Below are 14,653 nucleotides of genomic sequence, written 5' to 3' on the forward strand. Positions count from 1 at the left end.
TGTTCCCATCTCTCAAAGTGACTATCTCTCCAGTTGTGTACTGCAATTTGTGACCTCTCTGTGTCCATCTCCCCCAGAGTTCATCTTCCCCAGTGTCCATCTATCCAATATCAATTTAACCAGTTGCCTATTTCTTCCAGTGCCTTTCTTTTCCAGTGTCTGACAGATCTAGTACCCATCTCACCTAGTGTATAACTCAAACAGTGTGCAAGTCCCAGAGTCCACATCCCCCAGTGTCCATCTCACCCAATGTCCATCTCATTCAGTGTCCATCTCTACCAGTTTCTATCTCATTCAGTGTCTATCTCTTCCTGTTTCTATCCATCACATTGCCATACACCCGGGGAATTAATCTCTCCCTGTGTCAATCTCTCCCAGTGTCCATCTCTCCAAGTGCTCCTCTCTGACTGTGCCCATATCGCTCTATGTCCAACCCTCTCAGAGTCCATCTCCTCCAGAGATTCCCAATGTCAATCTCCCTCAGTATCCACCTACCCAAGGGGGAATCTCTCTCAGTGTCCAACACTCCCAGCGTCCATCTCTCCCAGAGTGCATCTCTCCCACCATTAAACTTTCCCAAAGTTCATCTCGTCCAGCATCAATCTCTCTGTGTACATCTACCACACTCAATGTTGAATTCAAAGAACCTACATCTCTCATAGATTATCTCTCCCAATGCCCATCTCTCCGGCTGTCTATCTCTCACTGTGTCCATCTCACCGAGTGTCTAGCTAACTCAATGTCCATCTCCCTCAGTGACCATCTCCCTCAGTGTCCATTTCCCTCAGTGTCCATCTCCCTCAGTGACCATCTCCCTCAGTGACCATCTCCCTCAGTGACCATCTCCCTCAGTGACCATCTCCCTCAGTGTACATCGCCCTCAGTGTCCATTTCCCTCAGTGTCCATCTCCCTCAGTGTCCATCTCCCTCAATGACCATCTCCCTCAGTTACCATCTCCCTCAGTGACCATCTCCCTCAGTGACCATCTATTTCAGTATCCATCTCCCTCAGTGTCCATCTCCCTCAGTGTCCTTCTCCCTCAGTGTCCATCTCCCTCAGTGACCATCTCCCTCAGTGACCATCTCCCTCAGTGTCCATCTCCCTCAGTGACCATCTCCCTCAGTATCCATCTCCCTCAGTGACCATCTCCCTCAGTGTCCATCTCCCTCAGTGTCCATTTCCCTCAGTGTCCATCTCCCTCAGTGACCATCTCCCTCAGTGACCATCTCCCTCAGTGTCCATCTCCCTCAGTGACCATCTCCCTCAGTATCCATCTCCCTCAGTGACCATCTCCCTCAGTGTCCATCTCCCTCAGTGTCCATTTCCCTCAGTGTCCATCTCCCTCAGTGTCCATCTCCCTCAGTGACCATCTCCCTCAGTGACCATCTCTTTCAGTATCCATCTCCCTCAGTGTCCATCTCCCTCAGTGTCCTTCTCCCTCAGTGTCCATCTCCCTCAGTGTCCATCTCCCTCAATGACCATCTCCATCAGTGACCATCTCCCTCAGTGTCATTCTCCCTCAGTATCCATCTCCCTCAGTGTCCATCACTTCCTGAGTCCATCTCCCCCAGTGTCCCTCTCTCCCAGAGTCCAAATTTCTCAGTGTCCATATCCCTCTCTGTGTCCATCCTCCCAGTGTCCATGTCACTTACTGTCCATCTCCCTCCGTGTCCCTCTCCATCAGAGTCAATCTCTCAGTGTCCATCTCTCCCAGTATCCATGTCACTTACTGTCCATCTCTCCCAGTGTCCATCCCGCAGTGTTCATCACTCAGTGTCCATCTCTTCCTGAGTCCATCTCTGCCAGTGTCCATGTCTCCCAGTGTGCATCTCTCTTCGTGTCCATTTCTCCCAGTGTCCATCTCTCCTTGTGTCCATCTATTCCTGTGTCCATTTCTCCCAGTGTCTATCCTTCCCAGTGTCTTCACTTCCATTGTCCATCTCTCTCAGTTTCCATCTCCCCCAGTGTCTATATGTCTTAGTGTCCATCTCTCCCAGTGTCCATCTCTCTCAGTATTTCTCCCAGTGTCCATGTCTCCCAGTGTGCATCTCTCTTTGTGTCCTTCTCTCCCAGTGTCCATCTCTCTCAGTATTTCTCCCAGTGCCCATCTCTCTCAGTGTCCATCTCTCTTAGTGTCCATTTCTCCCAGTGTTCATCTATCCTTGTGTCCATCTATCCCTGTGTCCATTTCTCCCAGTATCTATCTCTCCCAGTGTCCATCTCTCTCAGTGTGCTTCAATCCCATTGTCCATCTTTCGTAGGGTCCGTTTCTCTCATTGTCCATCTCTCCAAGTTTCCATCTCTCCCAGTGCTCATCTTCCCCAGTGTCCATCTCTCCCAGTGTCCATCTCTCCTGGTGCCCATCTCTCCCAGTGTCCATCCCTCCCAGTGTCCATCTCTCCTGGTGCCCATCTCTCCCAGTGTCCATCTCTGCTGGTGCCCATCTCTCCCAGTGCCCATCTCTCTCAGCATGTATTTCTCCCAGAGGCAACTCTTTTAGTGTCCATCTCGCCCAGTGTCCATCTCTCCCAATGTCCATCTCTCCTAGTGTCCATCTCTCCCAGTGTCCATCTCTCCCAGTGACCATCTCTTCCAGTATCCATCTCTCCCAGTGTCCATATCTCTTTGTGTCCATCTCTCCCAGTGTCCATCTCTCCCATTGTCCATCTCTCCCAATGGCCAACTCTCCCAACGTCCATCTCTCTCAGTGTCCATCTCTCCCAATGTCCATCTCTCTCAGTGTCCATCTCTCCCAATGTCCATCTCTCCCATTGTCCATCTCTCCCAATGTCCATCTCTCCCAATCTCCATCTCTCCCAGTGTCCTTCTCTCCCAATGTCCATCTCTCCCAGTGTTCATCTCTCCCAGTGTTCATCTCTCTCAGGATGCTTCTCTTTCTATTTCCATCTCCCACAGTGTCCATCTCTCCCAATATTTGTCTCTCCCAGTATCCTTCTCGCCCAGCATCTGTCTCTTCCAGTGTCCATCTCTCCTGGTGTCCATCTCTATCAATCTCTCCTGCACCCCTTTTTCCTGGTATGTATCGATTTAGTCTTTACTTCGTATCCACTTTGCTGATCACCTGTTTGTAGGTAAATCTTTCTAATTAGCCAATCATATTTTAATATTGAAAGGCACGATCAAGTGACTATGGACCAGAAATGAGAAATGCTGATGTTTGCTTTTCTTGACCTAATTTTCTTCTGCATGCAAAGTCTGCACCGTTTCTGACTAGGTCTGATTTGTAAAGTATCTGGATAACGACTCAGGCACACCATGCTACCAACGTTGGCAGAATAGTACAAGACCGCTCCAGCCTGCGATGGTCTCCAACATGGAACCCATGTTGTAACCGGCTCACTTCATGCAGTGAAGCATAGATCCAGCACCTGAATATAGCAGAGACAGTATCAAATGGTTAGAATTTTATATGTTATCAATTCCGTAGATGTACGTTTGACAAGTGGCTTTGAGCAGTTTATGTGTTTTATCTGATTCTTTTGTTGTCTCCACACTAAACTATATCCATAGGATCCATCGACTCCCTACAGTGCAGAAGGAGGCCATATGGCCCATTGAATCTGCACTGGCCCTCCGGAAGAGCATCCCAACTAGGTGCACTCCTACCCCCCCATCCCCGTAACCCTGCATGCCCATTTAACCTGCACATCTTTGGAAAATAAGGGGCAATTTTATCATGGCCAATCCACCTAACCTGCACATCTTTGAACTGTGAGGAAACCGGAGCACCTGGAGGAAACCCACGCAGGCACAGGGAGAACGTGCAAACTCCGCACAGTCACTCAAAGCCGAATCAAACCCACTTCCTTGGTGCTGTGAGACAGCAGTGCTAACTAACCACTGTGCCACCAAATAGCATTATGATGTGCTCTTATTTCCTCAACTGCAAAACATTCACCGGGGCCAGATGGATTCCCGGTGGAATTTTACAGGAAGTATAAGACCATAAGACCATAAGACATAGGAGCGGAAGTAATGCCATTTCGGCCCATCGAGTCCGCTCCGCCATTCAATCATGGCTGATTTCAACTCCATTTACCCGCTCTCTCTCCATCGCCCTTAATTCCTCGAGAAATCAAGAATTTATCAACTTCTGTCTTAAAGACACTCAACGTCCCGGCCTCCACCGCCCTCTGTGGCAATGAATTCCACAGACCCACCACTCTCTGGCTGAAGAAATTTCTCCTCATCTCTGTTGTAAAGTGACTCCCTTTTATTCTAAGGCTGTGCCCCCGGGTCCTAGTCTCCCCTGCTAATGGAAACAACTTCCCTACATCCACCCTATCTAAGCCATTCATTACCTTGTAAGTTTCTATTAGATATCCCCTCAACCTCCTAAACTCCAATGAATATAATCCCAGGATCCTCAGACGTTCATCGTATGTTAGGCCTACCATTCCTGGGATCATCCGTGTGAATCTCCGCTGGACCCGCTCCAGTGCCAGTATGTCCTTCCTGAGGTGTGGGGCCCAAAATTGCTCACAGTATTCTAAATAGGGCCTAACTAATGCTTTATAAAGCTTCAGAAGTACATCCCTGCTTTTATATTCCAAGCCTCTTGAGATGAATGACAACATTGCATTTGCTTTCTTAATTACGGACTCAACCTGCAAGTTTACCTTTAGAGAATCCTGGACTAGGACTTCCAAGTCCCTTTGCACTTCAGCATTATGAATTTTGTCACCGTTTAGAAAATAGTCCATGCCTCTATTCTTTTTTCCAAAGTGCAAGACCTCGCACTTGCCCACGTTGAATTTCATCAGCCATTTCTTGGACCACTCTCCTAAACTGTCTAAATCTTTCTGCAGCCTCCCCACCTCCTCCATACTAACATGGATTGACGATTGGCTGTCAGGCAGAAGGCAGAGAGTTGGGATAAAAGGTTCTTTTTCGGAATGGCAACCGGTGACGAGTGGTGTCCCGCAGGGTTCAGTGTTGGGGCCACAGCTGTTCTCTTTATATATTTGCCCCTCCACCAATCTTTGTATCATCGGCAAACTTAGCCAGAATGTCCCCAGTCCCGTCATCTAGATCGTTAATATATAAAGAGAACAGCTGTGGCCCCAACACTGAACCCTGCGGGACACCACTCGTCACCGGTTGCCATTCCGAAAAAGAACCTTTTATCCCAACTCTCTGCCTTCTGCCTGACAGCCAATCGTCAATCCATGTTAGTACCTTGCCTCGAATACCATGGCCCTTATTTTACTCAGCAGTCTCCCGTGAGGCACCTTATCAAAGGCCTTTTGGAAGTCAAGATAGATAACATCCATTGGCTCTCCTTGGTCTAACCTATTTGTTATCTCTTCAAAGAACTCTAACAGGTTTGTCAGGCATGACCTCCCCTTACTAAATCCATGCTGACTTGTCCTAATCTGACCCTGCACTTCCAAGAATTTAGAAATCTCATCCTTAACAATGGATTCTAGAATCTTGCCAACAACCGAGGTTAGGCTAATTGGCCTATAAATTTTCCATCTTTTTCCTTGTTCCCTTCTTGAACAGGGGGGTTACAACAGCGATTTTCCAATCCTCTGGGACTTTCCCGGACTCCAGTGACTTTTGAAAGATCATAACTAACGCCTCCACTATTTCTTCAGCTATCTCCTTTAGAACTCTAGGATGTAGTCCATCTGGGCCCGGAGATTTATCAATTTTTAGACCTCTTCGTTTCTCTAGCACTTTCTCCTTTGTGATGGCTACCATATTCAACTCTGCCCCCTGACTCTCCGGAATTGGTGGGATATTACTCATGTCTTCTACTGTGAAGACTGACGCAAAGTACTTATTTAGTTCCTCAGCTATTTCCTTGTCTCCCATCACAAAATTACCAGCGTCATTTTGGAGCGGCCCAATGTCAAGTTTTGCCTGCCGTTTGTTTTTAATGTATTTAAAGAAACTTTTACTATCATTCCTAATGTTACTGGCTAGCCTACCTTCTTTCTTTCAAATTGGAGATTGAATTCTACCATATTATGATCACTGCCTCCTAAGTGCTCCCTTACTTTAAGATCTTTAATCAAGTCTGGCTCATTACATAACACTAAGTCCAGAATGGCCTGTTCCCTCGTGGGCTCCATCACAAGCTGTTCCAAAAAGCCCTTCTGTAAACATTCAATGAATTCCCTTTCCTTGGGTCCACTGGCAGCATTATTTACCCAGTCCACCTGCATATTCCCCCATGATCACTTTGACCTTGCCTTTTTGACATGCACTTTCTATTTCGTGGTGCATTTTGTGCCCCCAGTCCTGACCACTGTTAGGAGGCCTGTACATAACTCCCACTATGGTCTTTTTTGCCTTTGTGGTTCCTCAACTCTACCCACACAGACTCCACATCATCTGACCCTATGTCATTTAGTGCTATTGATTTAATTTCATTCCTAATTAACAAGGCAACCCCACCCCCTCTGCCCACCTCCCTGTCTTTTCGATAGGTTGTGAATCCTTGGATGTTTAAATGCCAGTCCTGAACCCCCTGCAACCATGTCTCTGTGATGCCTACCACATCATACCTGCCAGTCACAATGTGGGCCACAAGCTCATCTACCTTGTTCCGTACACTGCGCGCATTTAAATATAGCACCTTTAATTCTCTATTGACCGTCCCTTTTTGTTTTCTTAGTGTGGTGGACCTTGGTTTACTGAGCCTTTCCATACACTGTGTCATATTTTGTGGGATGGGGACTATCGTAACCTCTCTTGAGTTTTGTCTTTTCGTGCTTTTATGTATTCCTAAGCAGCTACGCTTCCCACTGATTACTTCACCTCTTGGTTCCCTGACTTTCCCTTCCCCCCCAATCTTTAGTTTAAAGTCCTATTGACCACCCTATTTATTCTTTTCGCCAGAACACTGGTCCCAGCTCGGTTCAGGTGGAGACCATCCCAACGGTATAGGTCCCCCCTGTCCCAAAACTGATGCCAGTGTCCCATGAAAAGGAACCCCTCTTTCCCACACCACTCTTTCAGCCACGTGTTAACTGCCCTTATTCTTGCCTCCCTATGCCAATTTGCACATGGCTCGGGCAGTAATCCGGAGATTATGACCCTTGAGGACCTGTTTTTTAATTTGAATCCTCGCTCTTTATAATCTCTAAACAGGTCCTCTTTCCTAGACTTGCCTATGTTGTTGGTACCGACATGGACCACAACAACTGGATCCTCCCCCTCCCTCTCCAGTATCCTTTCAAGCCGGTCAGAGATGTCCCGCACCCTAGCACCGGGCAGGCAACATACCATGCGGGACTCTATCCTGCTCACAAAGGATACTATCTATCCCCCTGATAATAGAATATATGGACCTGTTTGGCCCACTACTAGTGAGGACTTTCAATGAGGCGAGGGAGGTGGGGGACCCTACCCCCGACGATGTCCAGGGCGCTGATCTAGCTGATCTTGAAGCGGGACAAGGACCCTTTACAATGTGGGTCGTATAGGCCAATCTCGCTCCTCAACGTGGATGCGAAGCTGTTAGCGAAGGTGTTGGCTACCAGAATTGAGGACTGTGTTCCGGGGGTGATCCATGAGGACCAGACGGGTTTCGTGAAGGAAAGGCAGCTAAACACCAATTTGTGGAGGCTCCTAAATGTAATCATGATGCCTGCAGTGGAGGGGGAAGTGGAGATAGTGGCGGCTATGGATGCGGAGAAGGCCTTCGATAGGGTGGAGTGGGGGTACCTGTGGGAAGTGTTGAGGAGGTTCGGGTTCGGGGAGGGGTTCGTTAGTTGGGTTAGGTTACTGTACGAAGCCCCAGTGGGGAGTGTGGCCACAAATCGGAGGAGGTCGGAATACTTTCGGCTGTACCGGGGGATGAGGCAGGGGTGCCCCCTATCCCCCCTGCTATTTGCGTTGGCAATTGAACCTTTGCCGATGGCTCTGAGGGAGTCCAGGAACTGGAAGGCGCTGGTGCGGGGGTGGGGGGGGGGATGGCGGAACACGGGTTATCGCTGTATGCAGACAACCTGTTACTGCATGTGGCGGATCCGGTGGGGGGGATGCCAGAGGTGATGCGGATCCTCACGGAGTTTGGAGACTTATCCGGGTATAAGCTCACATGGGGAAGAGTGAGCTATTCGTGATACACCTAGGGGAACAGGGAAGGGGGATAGACGAGCTTCCACTGAAGAGGGTGTAAAGGAGTTTTCGGTACCTAGGGATCCAGGTGGCCAGGAGCTGGGGGGCCCTACACAAGCTCAACTTGACGTGGCTGGTGGAGCAGATGGAGGGGGAGTTTAAACGGTGGGTTATGCTGCCACTCTCCCTGGCGGGTAGGGTACAGTCGGTGAAGATGACGGTGCTCCCGAGGTTCCTTTTTATATTCCAGTGCCTCCCCATCCTGATCCCGAAGGCCTTTTTTAAGCGGGTCAGCAGGAGCAGCATGGGAATTGTGTGGGCGAAAAAGACCCCGAGGGTGTCCCAGGGGCTGTTTAGCACAGGGCTAAATCGCTGTCTTTGAAAGCAGACCAAGGCAGGGGGCAGCACGGTAGCCTTGTGGATAGCACAATTGCTTCACAGCTCCAGGGTCCCAGGTTCGATTCCGGCTTGGGTCACTGTCTGTGCGGAGTCTGCACATCCTCCACGCGTGTGCGTGGGTTTCCTCCGGGTGCTCCGGTTTCCTCCCACAGTCCAAAGATGTGCAGGTTAGGTGGATTGGCCATGATAAATTGCCCTTAGTGTCCAAAAATTGCCCTTAGTGTTGGGTGGGATTGCTGGGTTGTGGGGGTAGGGTGGCGGTGTTGACCTTGGGTGGGGTGCTCTTTCCAAGAGCCGGTGCGGACTCGATGGGCCGAATGGCCTCCTTCTGCACTGTAAATTCTATGATAATCTATGATAATCTATGGTGAGAAGGGTGTTTCTGGAATGGAGCAGGGACGGAGGAGGGCTAGCGTTGCCTAATCTGTGTGGGTACTACTGGGCTGCCACTGTGGCGATGATACGCAGTTGGGTAATGGAGGGGGAGGGGGCGTCGTGGAAGAGGCTGGAGATGGCATCCTGTGTGGGCACGAGCCTGAGAGCGCTGGTGACGGCATCGCTGCGGCTCCCGCTGTCAAGGTACACCACGAGTCCAGTGGTGGCAGCAACCCTAAAAAATTTGGGGGCAGTGTAGACGCCACAGGGGGGAGGCAGAGGCTTCGGTGTGGTCCCCGATCCGAGAGAACGGGGTTTGTCCCGGGGAGAATGGATGGGGGGTTCCTGAGCTGGCACAGGGCAGGTATTAGAAGGATGGGGGACCTGTTTATAGATAGGACGTTTGCGAGCCTTGGGGCGTAAGAGGAAAAATTCGGGCTCCCCCCTGGAAATGCCTTCAGGTACATGCAGGTAAGGGCGTTTGTAAGACGGCAGGTGAGGGAATTTCCGCTGCTGCCAGCACGTAGGATCCAGGAGAGGGTGCTCTCAGGGGTGTGGGTTGGAGAAGGCAAGGTCTCGGCGATTTACCCGGAGATGCAGGAGGAGGAGGAGGAGGCCTCGGTGGAGGAGCTGAAAGGTAAATGGGAGGAGGAGCTGGGGGAGGAGATAGACGAGGGTACGTGGGCGGACGCCCTGGGTAGTGTGAATTCTTCCTCCTCTTGCGCCAGGCTTAGCCTGATACAATTTAAGGTTCTGCACAGGGCGCACATGACTGGAGCAAGCCTGAGTACTTTTTTTGGAGTGGAAGACAGGTGTGTGAGGTGTTCGGGGAGCCCAGAAAATCATGCCCACATGTTTTGGGCGTGCCCAGCGCTGGATGGGTTCTGGAGGGGCGTTGCGAGTGTGGTGTCTAAGGTGGTAACACCCGGGTTAAGCCGAGCTGGGGGCTCGCACAAATTGGGGTATCGGACGAGCCGGGAGTGCAGGAGGTGAAAGAGGCCGGTATTCTGGCCTTTGCGTCCCTGGTAGCCCGGCGGAGGATTCTGCTAAAGTGGAAAGATGCGAGGCCCCCAGGCGTGGAAGCCTGGATCAGCGACATGGCAGGGTTCATTAAATTGGAGAGGGTAAAATTTGCCTTAAGAGGATCTGTGCAAGGGTTCTTCAGGCGGTGGCAACCGTTCCTAGACTTTCTAGCGGAGCGTTAGGAGATGGTCAGCAGCAGCAGCATCCCAGGGGGTGGGGGGAGGTGGGGGGGGGGGGGGGTACTTTGTGTTTACTACTGTGTTTATTATCGTTTAGTGGGGGGCTTGTATATTGGGGGAATACATGACATAGCTATAAGACGTTTATTTATGTGTTCTTTGTTTTTTCTTATTTCTGTAAGGGGGGGTTGTTGAAAATATGTAAAAAATTTGAATAAAAATATTTAAAAACAAACAAACTGCAAAACATTAAACGGAAGGGTCACATTGATTTTGGGGCTGTTGTTTCCTATACATCTTCCACTTCTCCACATCCCCCAACCTCTAAGCGCTGCTGTCCATTAACATTAACAGGTAGCCTGGCTTTAAGGCTGGAAAATCAACTTGATATGCTTGGAATCTGACTGGACCATAATCTGCACCCTATTCAACCAGCTCACCAGTTTCAAAGACTAACTGACCTTTGACTAAAGACAGTGGTGCTACATGGTGTTAATGAGAACATTTTGATTGCAACACTTACCGCAAAAAAATGTAAACTTACATTTTGGACTATGCTGCGGATATTTCAGAGGAATATTCTCATTCCCTAAATGGGCGCAGTCGTTTAAATCTTTTCCTGAGAAATTGAAAGATTCCTCAATTGCAATTGTTTTTTGTCAGTAAATAGGTAAATGAAACAGATTGCATTGAATATGGTGAAAATAATATATTATCAATTGATTTTACATGAATAATCCCATGAGAAAGTGCTGCTTTGATAATTTTCTAACAGGTGGAAATATCACAAATATCATCATGCCCGAACCTTGCAGAAGAAGGTTTACAATGCAGGTATCTAGCGCCTCCTAGTGCCACCCATTCAAACACCACGAGAAGCCGCAGACTGGCCAAACCTGTCACATTTGCTTGTTTATACTGATGCTGTTATTTGGAATCATTTTGTAGACAGCGTGCTTTTTTAAAATAAACCAATGCCTTAAATATTCTCTAGCATTTGAATTTCAGATTTACTGAGCTTTATTTCTCTTTGTCCTTCCTTGGGCACTAAATCGGCACTTGATAAATCGTCCTGAAGTAACTTATTGGTTTGGGGCTCTTTTAAAAATGAAAGGTTAGTTTAGAAAAGGACATGGATTATGAGAATATGTTAAATCTGTCCAAGGGCAAGTCTGATCCACAGCTTCTTTCAGAAAGTAAAATAAAAGGAAATGAAGGCACGTGAATGAGAGAATGTCAAGTGACCAACAAGTTGATGAATTGTATTGTTAAATTCCCCGATAATTGGGTACTCTAAATTTAAAAAAAGAGCTGTATTGCAGATAAAGCTTTCTGTATAAGCAACATTTTTGTGAAGTTTCTTCTGTACTTCCTCCTTTTTCCTGTAAACTGGAAGCGCATGAACTGTGGTTGACTTATCCAAACCCTATTTACCACCTCCTATACTTTAATGTTCCCAATCCGTTACAAGCCGTCATCCTTTGTTGAGTTCACAGAAGCAGCCACATGGGAAGTGTTGGGAAGGAAAGGTTTACTTACAGAGACATGAAAAGAGTATGTACATAGGTCCATGATGGGCCTACCCGATCGGTTCACACTCGGTCCAGGGTTAAATACTCTGCTTTAATCTCCCGCTGATATGGGGACTCCGCCCCTCAGCGGGGAAGCTTGTACTCCACGTGTCTCACGGAGAACCTAATCGGCATGGCCCTGTGGGTCCCATGTGAGCTACAACAGTCCCCCCCCCCCCCCCCCCACCCCTCTGAAGTCTGAAAAAGGAGGAGGAGGAGGTCTGTACCTCTTAGACCGTGGCTGCCTCTCGGGCGTCGACGGAGCAGGGACCGGCGGCATACAGTGATCTGGAACATCAAGGCAGCACCACCATTGTTGAGAGGCTCCTAATCGGAAATGTCTGGTGATGGAATCTCCATTGCAGTCGGAATCCTCAGCTTCCTGCATCTCGACGTCAAGTCCCTCATGCTACGGTGCCTGCGGAGTTACCAGCGCCGGGTTCTTCCAAAAGGGGATCGCGCATAACAGGGGCTCCTGCCGCAGTGATGATTGAGGTGCCTCTTCAATTCCCGGCCTTGCACATGAACACAGCATGTCACTGACCCAATCTGCTGATTGTTAGTGCCAGCAGCCCATTTGGCGCCGTTGCCAAAGTTGCAAACGTGGATTGCTTCACCTGGTATGAATTGTCTAGGTGGGGGGAATGCTCAACAGGGCAACGCCCCAGCTACTCCTGTCCACAGCACACCTTTCTGCTGATGTCAGGCAATGCCAAGCTGAGGCAATTTCAATGTCGATGTCCCATAAGTTCCATTGGTGCCACTCCAGTAGTGGCATGCTGTATGGAGCGGTAACAGAAAAGGAAGTGTGCCAAACATGTGTCAAGGGACCCCGAGGTCTACTTGTTCATGCCCACACTGGAACGTTTGGACTGCTACTGGCCAAACCATTCGAAATGGGTGCTATGGGGCACGTATGTGGCGCATTCCATTTGTCCTCATGAATTTTCCGAATTCCGCACTGGCAAACGGTGTTTCGCTGTTGGATACCAGTTCCTCCAGGATGACATGCAAGCTAAAAGAGAGCTAAGCTTTTTGCTCGTTGCTCTTGAGGTTGTTGATGCCATCAGGTGGACATCCAACCATTTGGAGTGCGCGACAATGCAGAGGAGGAACATAGACCCCTGAAAAGGGCCAGCAAAATCGGCATGAAGACGTGCACGGACACAGACTGACCCCACTTTTATCCAAACTTCATCATATCATGTCGTATGGGGCTCAGCATTGCATCCTTCCCAGTGAACTGAAATCTTTTACCTCCATGATTGCTGAGTTCAGCATTGAACACGGTTAACTTCTTTGGGGGACGCTTGTGGTGGTTCCGCACACGGGCAGGGCTCCATCTAGGCTAACCTCCATAATGGACACCCTAAGATAAAGATGCTCATCCAAAGTTATGTATGGTGGCCACGGTTGGACGCAGAGATTGAACGGCTTGCCCAACAGTGCAAAGTGTGGCAAAAGCAGCAGAAGGTCCCACCTGCAGCACCGCTTCATCCCTGGGAACAGTTTAAAGGGATCAAAGTGGATCAGCACCCGAGAAGAAGTGAGCTGCCCCGCTGATATGGAGGCTACACTTCTCAGCAGGGATCTCAGGGGGAGCCTAATTGGCTGGGCTGCATGGGTCCTGTCTGGGTTACAACACCCTTTTTCTTATCTTCACTTCAAAAGCCCAGTGATTTAATTTATGTCACATTAATTTTGGACGCAAAATTTCTGTGCTCCTGACTTGGAGCTTTGACCCCTGGGTTTCCATTTTACCAACCAACCCAGCAGGTTTTCACCAGTTAGTTCTCTTCCTAAAAATTGTCAGTTAATTGCTTGTGTATGACAATAGAGAGAAACTGGTAAAAAATATATTCGGCTGGATTCTCCGTTTCTGAGACTAAGTGTTGACACCGGGGCAGGATTCGTGGACTTCCACGACAGGAAAACTGGAGCTGAACCTGGACCGATTCAGCAATTGTTCAGGGGCTAGGACCAGTGCCATGTGGAACACAATCCATTCCAATAAGAAACGGTGCGAGATTTGCCGGGTTCGCGATTGACACTAAGGAGGCCACCAGCTACCCACCCCCTGGGCTGCATGCATCGGACTGTCTAACACTAGTTTTCTGTTTCACCTCACTTCCCCCAGGAGGAGGCCGTCCATAACTGCTGGGAGTCGCATATATACACTTCACTCCCCACACACACCACCTCAGTCAACAAGATGGCAGCAAGACGCAAGGCACCACGGTCCAACAATGCCGAGCTGGAGACTTTCCTGGATGAGGTGGAGGAGAGGCGGTTGAACCTTTACCCCGGCCTGGAAAGGAGGCTGCCAGCCATCGCCGTTTGCCGTGCCTGGGCGCAGGTGGCAGAGGCGGTCAGCACCACAAACAACACCGTTCAGACCGGCCAGCAGCGCAGGGAAAAACTACATGACCTCCTCAGGGCTGCCATGGTGAGTAAGCAGTACTGTGGCCTTAATCCCCGTCCCACACTCCCTTGATCCCCCTCCTCCAACCAGGAGAGTGGCCGAACCCCCACCCTGCACCTCATGCCAGCATCGGTACTGGCTGCCAGCCATGGCTGGATACCATGGCCACTGAGGCCACCAGCTACCCAGCCCCTGTGCTGCATGCGTCGGACTGTCTAACACTGTTGTTTTCCGTTTCCCCTCCCTCCCCCCAGGAGAAGGCCACCCATAACCGCCGAGAGCGGGAAGAAACTGGGGGGACGACCGCTGGACATGTGGCCCTCACCGTGGCTGTGCAGCGGGCCCTGGACGTGGTTGGCGGGCCAGAATAAAGTGAAGTCACCTGGGTGAAGGCTGGCTGCAGGCGAGGAAGTGAGACCCCGCTTAATCGTGAACAATGAATTTTAAGAGTTTACTATTAGCTCTCTTTGAGCAGATGCTTTACATTGACAACTGTTCACTCCTCCAACATAATGTGAAAATAGGTCTGTGGATTTTCACACAACTATCAACGTGAGTTACGCATTGGACAATATCTGAATCTCTTTTC

The sequence above is a fragment of the Scyliorhinus torazame genome, chromosome 2 (genome assembly GCF_047496885.1).
Source record: "Scyliorhinus torazame isolate Kashiwa2021f chromosome 2, sScyTor2.1, whole genome shotgun sequence".
NCBI classification, from domain to species: domain Eukaryota; kingdom Metazoa; phylum Chordata; class Chondrichthyes; order Carcharhiniformes; family Scyliorhinidae; genus Scyliorhinus; species Scyliorhinus torazame.